This window comes from Myiozetetes cayanensis, unplaced genomic scaffold, assembly GCF_022539395.1.
Source record: "Myiozetetes cayanensis isolate MyiCay16 unplaced genomic scaffold, myiCay2020 scf16, whole genome shotgun sequence".
Classification (NCBI taxonomy): Eukaryota; Metazoa; Chordata; class Aves; order Passeriformes; family Tyrannidae; genus Myiozetetes; species Myiozetetes cayanensis.
Genome location: NW_026087270.1, coordinates 7,788,883 through 7,806,420, shown reverse-complemented (window position 1 = coordinate 7,806,420; position 17,538 = coordinate 7,788,883). Strand labels below are relative to the sequence as shown.

Here is a 17,538-nt window from a genome sequence, read left to right as displayed (position 1 = left end):
AACTGAACCATTACATATGATTGGTTAATATTTCAATTTATTGAAAATACATTATTTTGTGTAAAGTGTTTAAGTTGTTGAGGTTTAATCATTACAAACAGTTATGATAAAAATAGATCTTTGGATAAACAAAGACCTCACAGTCAAGCTTTTAATAAATACTAGTATAACTAGAAAATTGGATTTTAAAAAGAATAGACATAAGGAAAAACTGCAGATATGGGGTAGTGAGATGAGATGGAAATGTTGTATAGAACAGATCTTTATCAGCACACAGTTAGCTGAGAAGGAACCTCTTTGAAAAATGTTGGAAACTATTGTTATTTTATGCAAAAAAACCCACCCTCACTATTAATGTTAATACATTCCCCTTAGATTTATATATTCATTTATCATCTTTAATGCTATTGGGCTGGAGGTCTTTACAAAAGTATGCTAGATCAGAAATCACTGTAAATGAGTGTGTACATACCTGTATGCACATAGCAGCATCCATAGAAAACAGATCAAGTGACTTTAGAAGATTTGATATGAAATATGAAGAGCTTCAACACACAGAGGGGTTATAGATATGATTTGAGCAACCAAGATGCACTTTAACTAAATGGCTGTGTCAAACTCCTTCCTAACCTACACCTCACATTTTTAATAAGGAACAAGAAGAGACTCTTGGAAATCTTTCTTTGTGGAAAGTCACTCTTAACATTTATACTTTACTTTTACACTTAAGCGACAACACTTCATTCATACGAAGGAACCTTAGCTCAATCACAGTTAAAATGTGCTTCTTATTGGAACTACACCAAAATCCCTTAAATATGGATCAGACTTTTATTTCCACTAGCAAACTGTTTCATTAGCCAAACACCTTCCCTCCACCTTGACTCAGTATAGTTTTGAGCCTAATCCAGTACAACCTCTTGGTTAATACACGTACTTCCTCTGTCATCCAGGCTAAGTCTTCTGTTGCTTCTTCCGTTTTCAAGATGCAAAATTGAATTTCAGTCTCTAGAATCCTAATTTGGGTCATAACTGACTGCTTTAAATTCATCTTCCCTATCCTTTACATTTTTTCTTATATCTTTTCCTGCTTATCTCCTTATTAGTCTGTCTCACTCCCACCCCCCAATATATCTTTCTGAATACTCGTTTTTCCTTTAATACTTGTAAGAAATTCCATGAGCTGCTAGGATTAAGTGGGAAAGTAAATGTAAAAAAAGGTAATATTACACACAAATTGCTGTTTGTATCATGTGTTTAACAGCAATTTAAACATATAAACAAAGAACAAAGTACGCACAGGTCCTGCAAAAATAATGTATAATGCATACACAAAAAGGAAACTGAATAAAAAGTCAGAAATTTATTCATGGGTATATGGTTTGAAATATAACATATGTTTGCTATCTCCCAATGTGGCATTTATATTTTCACAGTTACACATTTTATAAATCATGTAACTGCTGGTTACTCATGAAGCTGGATAAAGCAAAAACAAAATGGGCCAAACCCTGTAACCCAAACCCTGATATGAAGCACAGAAGTTTTGTTTGAATAATGCAAATAAACATTGAGAGTTGGGACAAGTGTATCTGTATCATTTCAGACAGCTGTTGTTTAACCTGCTCCTGCAGATTTCCAAAGACAGAGACTTCTAAATTTCCCAGGCTATATATTTCAGTGCTTTATTATCTTGTATCTTGCTATTATAAAAGTTGGGTCGTTTTGTGGGTTTTCTTAAGTCCTATCAAAATCTTTGCTACCATAATTGCAGTCCTACTTCTTGGCCTATTTTATGTGATGAAGAAGAGGTTATAGTATTCCTTTTTGCAACAGATTTGATTTTGTAAACACAGCCATCACACAGCTTCTTTCCAGCACACAGGTTCTGTGAATAGTACAGTCAGGCTCTGATCTAGACAATTAATGACTTATGCAATTCTCCAAGTTAAGCAGCACAGTAAACAGTAAAAATCTGTCTCTAATAATTCTGGTCTTGTGTATGCTAAGCAAAATGTAACATGATTTAACTGAGGGAACTGGGAAAGAAATCCCCTAAAAACAGAGTCTTCACATGTAAAAACAATGTTGACAAGACTAAAAATAAATAGATTGCTTCAGCTGGATTCTGTACTCATTTGAATGGTGTCTTGAGTTTTTGGATTTCCCAAACCAAGAGTGGTTTCCTAAATCAACAGAATCATCACAGAACATACAACCTTTTCCAAATAGTACATCTTTCCAAATAACAAAATAATAAAAATTATTTTGTTTTAAAAAACAGTCTGAGTAGAAAACATACTATGATCCGTTAAGGCAATTGTAGTTATGGCACTCATAATTGCATAATGCACTTCACAGAAGCTTCTTCTGCTGCACCTTATTGTATTTTTTCCTTCAATTATTAAATTCAGAGGCTTAACATCAAAAGCAAATGCACTTGTCTTTACATGCACTTGAATTGTTACTGCCATTTAAAACTAATCAATGTTTTCTTTAGTACCATAATAGCTTATTTGCAAAGCACCTCTTTAAGAAAAATTTACATGGTATTCTGGAAGTAAACTTTTCGCATTCCAAGTAAAAACTCCCAATAAAGAGAAAGAGGGCTTTGTTCTCATCTCAAAGTTCAGTGCAACTACAGTGACTTCAAGTGCTTAAAAAATTGTGCACAAAGGGAGTTGCTACTAGATTATACCCCTCTGTTCATAAATAATACAAGGAAAAAGCTGTGCATTGTACACAATCCTTATATCCCTAGAGAAGTCCAGGAAATTCATTTTCAAGAGCTCAACATATAAATTTATGCTTTCTTTGATGCTAAGAGGAAAACAAACAGTTGAAATCTTATTATTAACCTGTGTTTAAATACACATTCCTCAGAAATTTTATATCACTCCTGACTTGGATGTTCAACTACATAAAACTCATAGGACACCAAGGTCTCATTGAGTGGTGGAAAGCCCAAGCAACTCCAGTAAAGTCAGTATATGCACTCTGAGTGCTGTTTGACACAAACAGGAATGTTCACACTACTTTCCTCTAGGAATATAAGAGAGGTTTTTAAATTAATCTCTGTAGACTCCTTCAGAAGGAGGTCAGAGAAACAAAATTGAGTAATATGAGTACACCTAATGTCTCAATATCTGCAGTTACTTAACAAAGAGAAGTTTTAATGAAGGGTAAACAAAGTTTGCACAAAACTCACAGGTAGGATTTATAGTTTCTAATGAAACATGTAAACATCTACTGCTTTAATAAGTAGATCAACTGCAGTTCAAGTTATGCCTGTTCTTAAATACATGCAAACCCCCTGAACATTTGTAAATAGAAATTATATTAAAATGCTTATGCTCAGAATTGATAATTTGAAACAGTTTGCCCCATGTGTCATGTTTGGCTTTACTCTAATACCTGTCTGTTGTAGCTCTGCAGAATATTTGGTTCATTTGGGTGACACAGCCTTTTGCAGAATAACAGTTCTGTCTCAGTGACACCTTCTGCTTATGCTTCCAGAGTCTCTACCCTTGCTTTGAGCTACACATTGTTCTCATTTGAATGTTACTAATAATAGTTGTGGCAGCAGGTGATTTGCTTTCCGATTTTAGTCACGCAGAAGATGCAGTGTGGGGCTGCTCTTCCAAGCTTTGTAGCTTTGGAAATACATCTGAAAATTACACAAGAAACTCAGTGCCTTAACCAGCAGAGCTGCAGCATGAACTGGGTAATTGCATGCATGGCTAAGTACAAAGAGCAGTAGCAGAAGGGAAAGGCCTTGTGGGCAAACAATGGTATTCCCTTTCCCCTGTACATACAGAATATTTTTTAAAATATGACTCTATTGCAAATATAATGAGCAAAATGAATGAATTTCAAAACAAGAATGCAGACTTTGAACAACAAGGACAAGTTGTTCACCTGACCAGACAGTTTACAGAGAGAATTTCTTACCTGTGAAAATGAGGCGTTCAAAAATACATGTATTTGAAGATGAGCCTAGAAAGAAGAAATAGACGTTAAAAAATTCCAAAGTTGCAATTAATAAAATAAGCTGAGTTGAGGAACACAGAGGACCAAGCTTTGCCAAAAGGAAGAAACAGAACTATAATTGAGGGAGTGCCACAAAGTAATGCAACAACCTATGCCAAAGCATTTGCCACCAATTGATTTGCTGCTGAAGACTAAACAGACTGAAGTCTTCATCCTTTGCTAAATTACATGTTTCAGAATTAATCCTGTAGCCTGCAGCAGGTAGCAGATGCTTTATAGGGTGACTTACAGCAGTCAGTCACCTATTACTGCTCATTATTTAATAGGACTGCTTTAACTCTACTGCAGTTTTGTCCATCGTTGGATACTTTCTCTTACAGGTTCATATTTTCACAGATCTTTTCCTGGATTTCAGACCTGCTTCCAGAGTATTACATTGGCTGCAGTTGGCCCAGTGTATAACAAGCAGCAGCTGGGAGAAATTTCCTGTACAATTTGTCCTAGATGGGCTTTACCAAAAGCATGATTTCTTTTTCTTGTCATCTAGTTATTGTGAGATCCCAGCTGACAAATCTGTGTATATGTTTTCAATATCCTTCACTGTCAGTTGTGTGCAGCACAAAAGGAAAATATGCAGCTTATAACCAAAAAAGTTGTTAAATTACATAACTCATTAGTATGTCACAAATAAGATAATTCTGTTTGCAAAGTTAAAAACGTGGAGAAGTTGCAATGCAGGGCAATAGGGACTAGCAGAAAGGACAGAGATGACAAATTTTCTATGTATTTGCTTATCTAGAATAGCCAAGAAATTACATCAGTGATCCCACAAATCTGAGGCAAAGCCTCATGCAACTAAAATTCACTTAATTTTTGCTGAGCTTCATTTCTTCTTTAATAAGATGAGGAAGTTTTCTTTTTCAGTTATTCTCTGTTTCTGTGAATGTGATTTTTATTGATTCATCTCTGTGGTTTTAGAGAAATTTGCATAGAACAGCAATGGGAAAGTTAATAAATTTCAGCAAATTCAAGAAACTCCACTGAATTCAGTAAAGTTGTTTCAGATTTTATTTTTCACTCTAACTGGCAACACAATTAGGTTCATATTCTTCTACAGCATCAAAAATCTGAAAATCAGTAGCCACATAATATAGTACTATTTCCTGCACAAGGTTTAAATTCTATTTTTCAGTACATTTATATCCATGAATTTGGAAACTATTACTTTTATCATCTGGCATGCACAGCCAATATTTTGCTTTTGCAATCTGGAAAACAATTTAATAGGGGCAGCAGAATAATTTTATATTTTATCACTTTCTTGTATCTAACTGCTGATGATATGTAGCATCTATCACATATTGCATGTCCTCTGCCATTATAGAAATCAATTCATCCCCCGATTTCCTTTTATTAACCAAGAATATCTTTCCAGCTGGTCTTTAATTAAATATTTCGTTAAGGATCATTAAGGAATTATAAAAACTCTCTACAGATCTCACTGTTAATCATAAGCACTTCATTCACAAGGGACTATAAATCTGAAATTTGCCTTCTTGTTTTACTACAACCCCTTTTCAGAATAGCATTGAAAAAATTACCAAAACTATCCAACAAAACCTCCTTCATTTTGCAAAGAAAATTTTCCAATTAAGTTAACATAAAATACAAAATAATCAATAATTTACTTAGAACATTTAAATAAGGTGATTGAAAAATGAATATCAGGATTTTTCCATTCTTCTTCATTTGTGCTAAAATAAAGGCAGCTCAAAATCATAGATTATTCCCTCTCTTTAAACAAGGTAGAAGGTGGTGAGACAGTGTTGGGTAGATGCACAGTAGTAATGGATTATGCAGATGTTTCTCTCCTGGGTCACTGTTATGAATCTGATCCAAGACAGCAATGACGAAATGTCAGTGTCATTTTATGGCTTTTAGCACGAAATCCTGACCCTACAAGTCACTGGCAAAACATCAGTAGTGCCAGGATTCTCACCTTTTGAATCTCTAGGGTGCAAAAGGAATTAAAGTCTGACTCAGCATGCATTGACTTTAATGGGAGTTATACCAAGTTCAAGGTGCAGATTTTTAAGTCCTTAGATGCTGCTTTGCTCATGCTTTAATGATAGTTGGATCCTTCAGATGATTCAAACACTTAAAACCATAGCATTAAAACTATAAACTTTTACCCTTAAAGTTTAATGTTCTGATGACACACATTGCTCCACTGTCTGGATTACTCTGCTTCACTAGGCTGAGCACTGGATAAGGGATTCTTTCACCACATTTATTCACTTCTCTTGCTTCTTCTTTCTCTGAAAGCAAAATCCTTGTCACAGATGACACAGGGTTCAAAACCTCTCGGATCACCATATTTGTGGCCCCCAAGAAATTTGGCAGAGGTTGTGGCTTCTGCTCTGCATTCTGTCTAATCAACTTACAGTCAAGTCCCACAATGCTCACTGTTACAAAACATGAGGTCTCTGTAGCAGAGGAATAGTAAGACTTTGTGTCAAAACGACTAAATTAAAAAAGCAGTGAGTGATTAATTGAAACGAAATCCTTACCAATTCCCTGAAAACAGTTGGAAGTGGCTTGTTATTTTATTTAATTTTTCTTTGATAGTGGTTGTTTTATAGGAAGGATGTAACAAGCCATTGTAAACCTAATTCTCAAGTCTTACCATTTTGCCTGCTTGAGCAGGTTTGATTCTGAAATGGAAATAGGAATAGAATCCAAATGAGCTGTCAAATTATAAGTGTTTATTCCAAAAGGAAACAAACTTCCAATTTTGAATGATTTGTTCATGCCCCTTCAAAATTCTAAGGTACAAAAATATAAAAATTATGTCTTGCTGTAACATATGCTTTCCAGACATATTTCACTTGTACAAATGCACAGTTCAAGCATGTGTTCCTAAAAGTATTTAGCTATGCTGAAAACCACTCAGGAATTAAACTGGATGAAAGCATGCTGAAGAAGTTGTTGGAGGTTTAATTACCTTTTCTCTTTTTTCTCTTTAGTGGGAGTTCTGAATTCTGGAGGAGTAAAACTCCAGTCTCTACTGTATTGAAATGATATTTTTTTAGCACTCCAATCATTGTCTCTACTTGACTAAGACATTTCTGTGCTAAAGCAGGTGCATTTACTTTTCAAGTATTATTTTACTAATCAATTGAAAAATTACCTCCATGAATGACAGAAGTGCAGACCTTTGGAGTATTTCATTAAAAGGAGCAAACATTAATTACAAATCCAGCCCAACCTTTGCAGACATAAATTATGGGACAGATCTATTTTCTCCATGCTTAATTGCAAGCAGTGACTAGCTCTTTAAATTATTATCTCCAAGGCATGAATGAAATTAGAATGGATTTGATGATATTCTCAAGGCTTATTTGTATCTAAATAACTTGGCCATGCAGTATCTGGAGATATAAGGAAAATTAGGTGAAACATCTTGGAGCCTTTAAACTGTGGCTAGGTTACCACGAAAAAATTGGGAATTGCAAAATGGAATTAGAAAGACCTTAAAGTCTTTGCAGATAAGGGAGGTCTAGTTACAGGTTTAGCAATGGGATAGTTAATATTGTCCAAGTATTTTTCTTCCAATCCAAATTCTAAAAATTTTAGGGTTTTGCAACTTCCTGAAGCTTTCACATTTCAGGCAGAATTTTCCAAGCAGTATCTTTCCTGATAAGTAATATTTCCATTCCAAGCAAAATACCTGTTTTTCTACTGAAATAAAACACCCTTCCTACAGAATTAAGCACGTTGAAAATTTTAATTTTTTTCAACAGCCACAGTGCTGACATGTTTGTGATCAGATCAAAATCTGGCAGGAAAATACACGAGTAAAGTGCTCTTAGTTGATCCATTGAAAACTGATTTTGAATTAGGCATGTTTGTTGATACAAATTAGAACTTCAAAGACATTCAACACTGGCCAAATTTTCAAGTGATCTTTTCTCCTGATGAATAAGTCCTTTTACAGCGTATTCTCTACTTGCTATTTCGACTTTTTAGAATACTGAGAATGAGCAAAATATTTAATTTGTTTCCATTAGCATAGTCCCAAACCTCAAATAAACAGTTAAGCTGTTTTTCAAACTACTTTACCAAATCTCTCTCTCTCTACTGAACTCTACTTTACCTATAGCAGTTTTGTAGTTCCACCTGTTTTCTAAGGGAGAAATACTGAATAGTTACTATTGATGACTGAATTATTTAAATTATTATCATATAGTAAAATGCCCTTTCAATTTCTAAATAAATGTTTGTTCAATACATGATAAAGAGAAGAGCAGAACAAAATTAAAAACTGAACATGCATAAAGCTTAAATAAATGAAAACAAAATTATTTGAAAAATCTCAGCATGAGTAAAAATTGATCTTGAAGTCTCTGAGTACCTAAGATATGGAAAACTTCTAGTCCTTCTCTGTTTATAATAATTCAAAAATTAATTCCCACAGGAAATAAGTAGCACTGTATACATGCAGAGAACAGAAGGTGCAGTTTACTCTGATAACAAGTGAAAAACAGATAGAGAATGCAAGGGTTTTTTTAATACAGTAATGAAGACAGAAATGTATATTTTTGTAAAATGTATTTAAAGATTCAGATTTTGCATTGGAAACAGAAAGCCACCTTCTGTAAGAACTATGTCCTTTATATACCACACAGGGTGTGAACAAATGAGTCCCACAAGACTCCATGGGTACTGCCTGACCCGTGTTTTTACTACCTTCTACCCCAGAAGTTAATAATTTGACATTGCATACTTTAAAAAACAAATAAATAAAATAGATAATGACTTTCTTGGAGTTCAATTGACTTGTGTCATGATACAGTAACTACCAAGCTGAGTTCTCACTGTATTAATCATTAACCTGAGAAAGGGCATTAGCTTAAAATGCATTCCTACAACTATTCATGTTTCATGAATGCATTGGTAGATATTTTAACAGAAATTTCAAATATGCTGAAGACATAAACAAGTCCAAGTACCCCCAGAAGCCAAACTCTTTTCATCTTTTAACTTTTGGATAGAAAGTTACCATCCATCTGTTGCCAGAACAGCCTCTGAAAGCTCTGCAGAGTTGGATTGTTTGAGGTACAGAGGAAGCCCAGGTCATGCAAGACACTGTGCAAAGAACAGGGCAGGGTACCTATGAGAGGAAAACTCTTCTGATATTTTTTTTTTGAAATTTTCTAAAGTGACAGACTTCTCATGCCCATAGCAAAATGTTTCTGATACCGAGTTGAAGATTCTACAACAGCATTAGAAGGTGTCTTGGAAAAAAATATATTCTGCTGAAACATTAGAGATTGGTTCAGAAAATTTGAAAATACCTGGTCCAGAACACAGAAGACTTCATGGACTTTCATATCTTGCTTAGGAGAGGGAAGGAGGAGTGAGAAAACCTATTTGCTTGCATTTTGGAAGTATTTATGTTCCCTTTCTTCTCCATGGTATTTCACCTTAATTTAAAAGTGAGGAGTTAAAGATTGATCTGGAGCTTGGGAAAAGCATTCAAGCAGAGGACCACTGGGGACACAGTGAACCCTTTAACCATACTGCTTGAGAAAGGTAGTGCTTGGCAATATATTTCTGGGAATGATAATATCATAGGTAACCTATTTGCTCTGGAATCTAAACCAGAGTACCATATTTAAACCACCTGCATCTAAAGTTAAGGTAAATATATTAAGAGGATCTCTCCGCTTACGTAGGAGTGGAATGTATGATTTTAAGAGATCTGGGCAAATTCCTCAGACTTAATATACCAGTCTATTCATGGAACATCATGTCCTTTATATTTCTTTTGAAAGAAAAACATCACTAACAATTACTGGCTTTAGCACCTTGCAGCTTATATATACTTTCTCACATAAGGAAGAAACACCTTAAGCACAGTGTGAATCTAACATGAATATAATTTATAAAATGTAGAAATGTTCGAGCAGAGAAAATAGGAAATTAGTTACATGGGAGTTTTAAAAATGAAGATCATCAAGGTTTATGGAAAACATATGACTGTGATAGAGTATGTACCTTTAATCAACAGCTACTTTTTCCCCTCTCAGAATACAGAATTGCAGACAGAACTTGGCTTCGAGCTGCAAAAATTGTGAATGGAAATAATGAGAAATGCCTGTTTTATAGTCAAAATGCAGGTAATTGATTAGTCAGACATTTATATGCACTAAAACAACATGGATTAATTATAATTAAAAACAGCGTGAGCAAAAAGCTGACCAGGGTGCGAATGTGCATCACACTGGGGATCACAAAACAAAGTGATATAATAGCAAGTTATGTGCATAGCTCTCATTCTGCACTTTTCTCCTCATTCTCCTTCTCAGTTCAGCAAATTACAAAATAACCAGTAAGAGCAGCATCAACACCAACTCCATCCAAATGAATGTGTATGGGACAGGGAAAAGCATCTATTTAGTGATTCTGAAGTGAGCTGACTCCTTGCTATGCCACCACTTCACCTTGTCATATTCTAACCTAGTTTGTTCTTGTGAATAAATATTCTTGAAATCTGACATGGGGGAACAAATTATTTTTATTATATCCACCAGTATTAACTAACTATTTAAATACTCATGTCACCTGTAAACTGTGAACTACCTTGTGGCACATCGTGTAATCAGTGTGGATTGAACTTCTGAAGAATAAAGACTCAGAATTGTGTAACTAATATTTCATCCTCTGTCCTTCTCTGACAGAGCAATACGAATAACAATTTATTTTGGCCAAAACAAGCAATTCCAGGTGAATTTATGTCCATAATGGGAGATTTGCCATGACAAACAAGAAGGGGATATAGCTACATGATTTGGTACATTCCAGTCAAAAGAGGAATATCTTAAATCAAAAGTTTCAGTAGGCTTAAATGTTCCTGCTAATCCCTCTATTAAATCTTCATAACAGTGTGACAAGCTAGAACTCGTTGTCTTCTAGTTTATTAAAAAGAGGGCAACCACTAGGGAAAATAATATTGGGAAATAAAATTTACCTTGGACTAGTTTCATGTAAACATAAAAAACCAGCTTCTCAGAACCTACATGAAAAACATAATGTAGTTAATATTAAATACAATGATTATGCAACCTATTACTTTTACAGTTTGTGCTCCTGTGTCCTTGATTTCATCCCTGTTTTGCTTATGATTAATGAATTACTCACCTTCAGTACTCTCTCATTTATTTCATACCTCATTATGAATTTGGAAAGGTCAATTTGTTATTTGAAAACAGTAAAACATGCATGGAAGTTAAACAGTGTTAAAAAATGCAAAGGACATTTTTATAAATAAATTGCTATCTTATATCACTTTTTAATAGTTTGCATTTTTTAACTGCTTTTGATATAATTTTGAAGAGTCTGCATAAATTTTTCCCATAGAATGAGGTTTCTCCCTGTATTTTATATGAACATCAGGAGTGTCAGTGCACATGCACAAACACACAAATCCTAAAATGACACCTGCTGTACTTCACTGTCTATTTTATCTTGTCAAGATCTTATGCCATAATTTTCCATGGCTTCTCATTTGTTTTTCTAGGAATTATTTTACCAAGGTTTGATACTTTATAATGTTATGTGGTTATACTTGTCAGCATTCAGGTAGGGACAAAATCAAGGCAAGAAAAATTGAGGGAAGTTTTGTGTATATAAAGTTCACAATTGCTGAAGTAAACCCCACTTAATTATTTATACTGAAAACAAAGTTTCATACCAACAGTTCACAGTATTACTTTTTTTTGTTATTGCCATATCCTTTTTCAGTTTTGATAATTATTTTCTTCTACAGAATCTGGTAGTTGCACAATACTGTCTTGAGCAGAAAAAAAAAATTGGCTTATGTGACACGAATGCTAAATCCCATTCTGTGGAGCACTCAAAGGCACAAACCAAACAGTCCATCTTTTCTCTCAGTTTACTGGAGGTAAATTCCGAAATCATTTGGGCATCACAGTCAGAAAATGATAGTTACCAACACACCTGTGATACACTGATAGCTGGGGAGTAGACTATGATATCTAGACAAGCTTAGGGTAACTCCATTTAACAGTCACTATCATAGCTGGGAAGCTGCCCTGGGGAACTTGGTATTGGTACAGAAATCTCTTGGACAGAGGGCACCTAATGCCACTCACAGCACTCACCTCTACAGCTGTGCAAAGGCAGAGTCTGTGCTGCCTGCAGAGCAATGGCCTGTGAGGCTGTTTATGGACTGGGCTACACTCCAGCTGCACACACATGCCCAGGCTCACTTTAAACTGGACAGTTAGGTGATTTCTGGCACTGCAGTTGGAGCTGTGCATGTTCAGTGTGGGTTAATCCAGTCCCTTCAGAAGACTGTGGAGTCTTCTCTTTTCTCATCACTTTGGCAATCTTGTCCACACAAATGAGAGGAGCTTCAAGTTCTGCAGCAGAGACTTGACTGTGTACAGGCACTGCCTCTAACGCCCCAGGGACAGCTGCACCCCACTCCTTCTGCAGAAGATAATCTGTGTTATGCCTTACCTTTTTCTGTTTCTGGCTCACAATGTGTAAGCAGCAGCACCTGCACCTACTATTTTTGCCCTGCTTTATTTGCAGCTGAATTATGGCTGTGTGGTTTATTCAGGTGAGGTTTATTCAGCCTGGATGCTGAAGCTACATTTGACTGAGAGTAGAACAGAAATCATGGACAGTATGAACAGACACATGAAAATCAAGCCCAACCAATTGCATACTTCTTCACTCTGTGCAACATGCATAGCTACTTACAGTGCCAAGTTCAGTAGCTTAAATATTGTGTCATCATTAAAATAATACCACTGAGCATGGTTATTAACTGCAGACTGACCTTCAGCTTTGGCTTTGTTAACATTGTAGATTTATGTTTCCCCCCAGCTCCTTCAAAACTCTTTGTACAGTGGATTATTAAACCATAACAAAACATAACTAAACAGGTTCATATATGCTTGGAACAATTCCAAATCTGTGATATTTTCTTGGAATTTTGTAAGCATGTTCATTAGAGGCCTTTACTCTTCCTTCAATTTCTGTGAAAATTCTACAAGAATCATTGTTCTAAATCACATCCCACCCATGATACAGTTTAAGATCAGTGAACAGGTTGTCCTTCAAATTAATAAAATCAAATAGCCATCCCAATACTCTACCCTTATTTCTGCCAAGCTCTGTATTAGTTTTCACTCTGAATAAAGAAGATAGCATCTTTACACATGGCAAGTGTAAGAGGTCACAATAAATGGTAAATTTGGCATGAGTTATGAAGTATGTGCAAAAAAAAAAAAATAAGGAAACCTCATCTCCTGAAAACTTCCTGAAAATAATAATAAAAACGGAGTTTATGATTGTGTAGAAACCAGAGAAAACTACACAAAGCAGGTATAATATATTATTACAATGTTTGAGTCTTATCTACAGTATAGAATGATCAAAACAAAACCATATATGCTGTAGAAGAACTGAAGTTATGTACTGATGGATTCACCTCTAAGGATTTAATCTCTAGTACATGGCTTCCCATATAAACAATGAAAGCATTTATTCTCCTTGCCTTACTAGCATGAGAGTCTACTTCTCAAAGCAAATGCTCAGAGGTAACTGAAATCAGTCTGAAACTCAGCAGGTGCTACTTCTGTTACTTCTGCACTTCTGAAGTGCAACTATTTCAAAATATCATTTATTCTTTTTTATTCTAAAAAATCCAAGATATATCTTCAAGCAACTATCCAGTCTTCATTTTGACTCCAAATGACCCATTACTCTACTGTGCACACATTTCGTTTACATTGCAGATCACTATTTATCAACACTTACCAGGGTATCAGGGCAGCCCAATCAGAACATACAGGATACAGACTTGGAGAACACACAGTGAAAACATCAATGTCATGAACATCACAACTGCAAACTGCAAGAAATGACAGAAGGCCAGATTCTGCCCTAGAGCTGCATGAGGCAAATGCACCAGTAGTGTGACTTCACATCCAAGCTTAAAATCTGAAAGTGTAAATTACACCTTTGGCACTCTCAGCTAACAGACACCTGCAAAACTGTGGGAGTTCAACCTCCTGCTCAGACGACTGCCTGCACTTTCACTGCTTTTTGAAGACTTACAACACGTGAGGATGCAGGGTAAAAAACGAGGTCTTGGGGTAAGGCAAAGTACTTGCATCTTCAGCACATTTTATAGACAGGTCTGGAACATAGGATGTGGATGCTGCAAGAGGTAATGAGGTGACTGGCAGCAAAGAACTCTGAGCTGGAGCAAATGTGAAGGTAAAACAGAATCGAAATAGTGAACCATCTGCTTTCTAATGAAAACAGCTCTACTTGTCAGCAACATCCAGAAAAAATGATTTCTTAGTTGGAGTGTATAACCGAGAGAAGTAGCTTTTTTGCTATATGAGGTAATACACTCAAATGATGTATGACTTAGAAAATAGTGTGGGTTAATGATCTTCAGCTGGATCAGGGAGTAAAACAAAGTAATTTCATAATACAGAACATGATGGATTAAATCATGTTAATACTGGGTATATACATTAAAGAAAATGATCTTTCTGGCATACTAAATGGCAAAATAAAAAGCACTTTTAGTAAGCTATATGATTAATTAGTCTGCCCTTTTATTTATGTACCATGATAAAGTAAAATGTACTTCTTCTGGTTACCTCCCAGGCAATTATTCTAAAAGTTATATTGAATACACCAGCCTCACTGTATTGCACCAGTCCATCAGGAACTGCAAGTAGGTCCCTGTCTTTGTTTTAAGTCAGGGGTTTTCTTTATTCTCTCCATTTCCTGCCCTCCTTGCTAGAAGTTATTGGGGTTTTGTGTTGTATGTTTTTAAACTCCCAGAAACATGAGCTTGAACATGATATGTTGATATATTAAAATATGTAAACATCGATTTGTCTTAGTACTGTTAATTACAGAGAATGCAAAAAATTGCAGTGAGTGAAAAGTTACAGCTCACATGTAATTCAGGCAAATATTTAAATATGAGAATGTAAATGCTCCAGAGTTCATTCAGATTCTGAGCTGTTTCATTTCCTGCCTTCACAATTTAGCTGTGTATCTTGCAAATTTCCACCAAAGGTTCAATCACATCCAAAATCTTTTAGAAAGAAGCTGGAAATGCATTTTCAAAGGAGATTTCAAATTAACATAAAAGTCTCAAATTTCAGAAAAAAATGTTACCTTCAGAGGGAGGAATATTATTTTTGAGAATTGTTTGTCTTCCAGTCTCATTATACATACTTGTCAGAAATTATGCCAACGATGTAAGACACAGAAGTTTCCTCTAGTACCAAATTTAAATGGAAGGAAGAAAAAGTATTATTAGCACTGAATTGATTTCTTTCTTAAAATCTTATGAGCCTGTAGAAACACATAAAATCTAGGAGTTAATGAAAAGACCATTTCAATTATTTTTTTTTAAAATATGTTTAGCAAGCTGGTGTACATTTTGTATTTTACTAGGGATTCATGTAGTTCTTCTTCAGACTGGATTGACTTAGATGGATGTACTAAATAACACAGAAAACCTGAAAGACCAGACTTAGACAATACTCTAATGTTAAATTCAGAATTCAGGTGGTAAGTGCTTTTAACACAGTAAAACATGTTTTTGTAAGGGGCCCAGGACTTATATGGACTTATTCTGTTCTGCTGTTCCACACACTTACACAGAAAAGTGAATCCTAAATCTTAAAGCCCTAGGCTAAAGGAAATTACTTTTAAAAAAGAACCAGCTAGGAACTACCCCTTTTTTTTTTTTTTTTTGTACACTAGTGCCAGACATTTGTCTGCTACAGCAAGCGTTTGGAGTGTCTGCATGAAATCCTTGCAAATGTTCTGATTCTGCATTATCTCACACAGAGTCCACCTGTGGATGCAGAGTCAGTACTTGCTGACTAATCTTTTGTTTATAACATCACTGACACTTTCTTTTTACTCAGGTTTTTGCCTTGCCACTGCAATGTGAAATCACAGTCAATATAAATCCAGGTATTTTCAATATTAATTCCACCTGTGCATTTTGCATTTGTGTGCTAGCACAAGAACTGCTCTATCATCAGACTCTGCAAAGGCACTTGGGTATTTCAGTGGCTGTGAGTGCAGTGAAGGTGTTCTTTCCTCCTCCTGTGTTGTCCTATGTTATATTCTCATCATCTTTCCAGGTGTACTGGGCAGTTTACAGGCCTCTCAGATTTCTGTTCAATGTGAAAAAAAGCACATGAATTTTCCTCTTGTCAAAAAGCATCTTATATCCTACTTTTCTATGATTAACACTCCCAAAAATTGTCCTTTTCCAAATGTTCTTCCTTATTCTAAGGAGGATCGTAAAGGCATTAACCAGGAACACTTTTGCATGCTACTCAGTAGTGTCACATCTGTATTACTTTTTTTAAGTGAGCAGATTTGATAAATATTTGTTTTATTTCACCAACTTATGGAGCCTGTAGCTGTTAATGATTGTTTATGTATTTATAAGCAGCTTTTCAACCTAGAAATATTGGATGGATACTGCCTAGAAATTCCAAATAGATACTGAAGTTCATAAATAGAAAAAACCTGGACACCTATTTACAATTAGTAATAAGCTTTAAAGGGGATTTTTTTTTTAAGGCATGTGAATTATTAGTTCCCAATTAGACTGCTGTGAGAATATAGAAAATGGGTGACATGTATCACAGAGAATGTGTATAAGCACAGCTTCTTCAAAGTGTTGTCCTAAAATAACATTAAATTGTTGCTACATTTTAAAGCTTGTAGGATATAACACCGTAGAGAAGTGTGACTTTAAAATTAGTGTTTGCAAGTGTCTGTGATGTAGGTGAGGGGTTTTAGCAAGCAGACGGTTTTAAACCTAAAATTACATTAATTTATTTGCTGCAATAAAATTAGGTAGATTAGTTATTGTTCAAACTGTTTTGCTACACAAGAGAACAGCTTTTATATTACTAAAAAATCCCAAAAACTCTAGAAAAATGAGCAAAGATTAGTGCTCCTGTACTCCACTACTGTTGGCAAGACTCAACCAGAAACCCAAGATATGTATAAAGAGTAATTTTGTCTCGTTAAATGACAACACTAGTGGTTCCTCTTCATCTCCTTAATTCATTTCTTATAGTTTTTCTTGTCACATCCACTTGTTTTATGGCTTACTAACTTGCAAGTTATGGTTGTAATTTATGGTCAAAATTGAGTGGTAGCAAATCACAGAATATTTTCATTGATTACCCTAAATTGTCTAATCTCCTGTATGTTTTTAGGACTTGATTGGGTGGTATTTACTGATTGCCTTCATCTAATTTAAAAATCAATCAATAGCAACAATGAGAGGTGGTGGATAAATCGAGTCTAATGCAGCATAACTGCAGCAAATATCCATCAAAGACTCATTCTCAATCAAATTTGTGGGAAGTTTTAATACATAAACCAAAATGTCTAAAAGCCTTACTTCCAGAGCACATCATTTTAAAACTGTGCTCTGAATCTTAT

General features: G+C 35.1%; 1 long non-coding RNA gene across 1 annotated transcript in view; it reads right to left on the bottom strand.

Moving 5' to 3' along the window:
- The window catches only part of LOC126637771 (uncharacterized), an 87,933-nt gene extending 71,588 nt beyond the window's left edge, over window positions 1–16,345 (bottom strand). The window contains exons 1-5 of the long non-coding RNA XR_007628427.1: window positions 15,232–16,345; window positions 13,846–13,939; window positions 11,024–11,068; window positions 10,051–10,115; window positions 3,952–3,996 (exon numbers count right to left, since the gene is read on the bottom strand). This is a non-coding gene — a long non-coding RNA (uncharacterized LOC126637771). The remainder of the gene's footprint in view (window positions 1–3,951; window positions 3,997–10,050; window positions 10,116–11,023; window positions 11,069–13,845; window positions 13,940–15,231) is intronic.
- Between the last annotated feature and the right edge of the window lie 1,193 nt (window positions 16,346–17,538).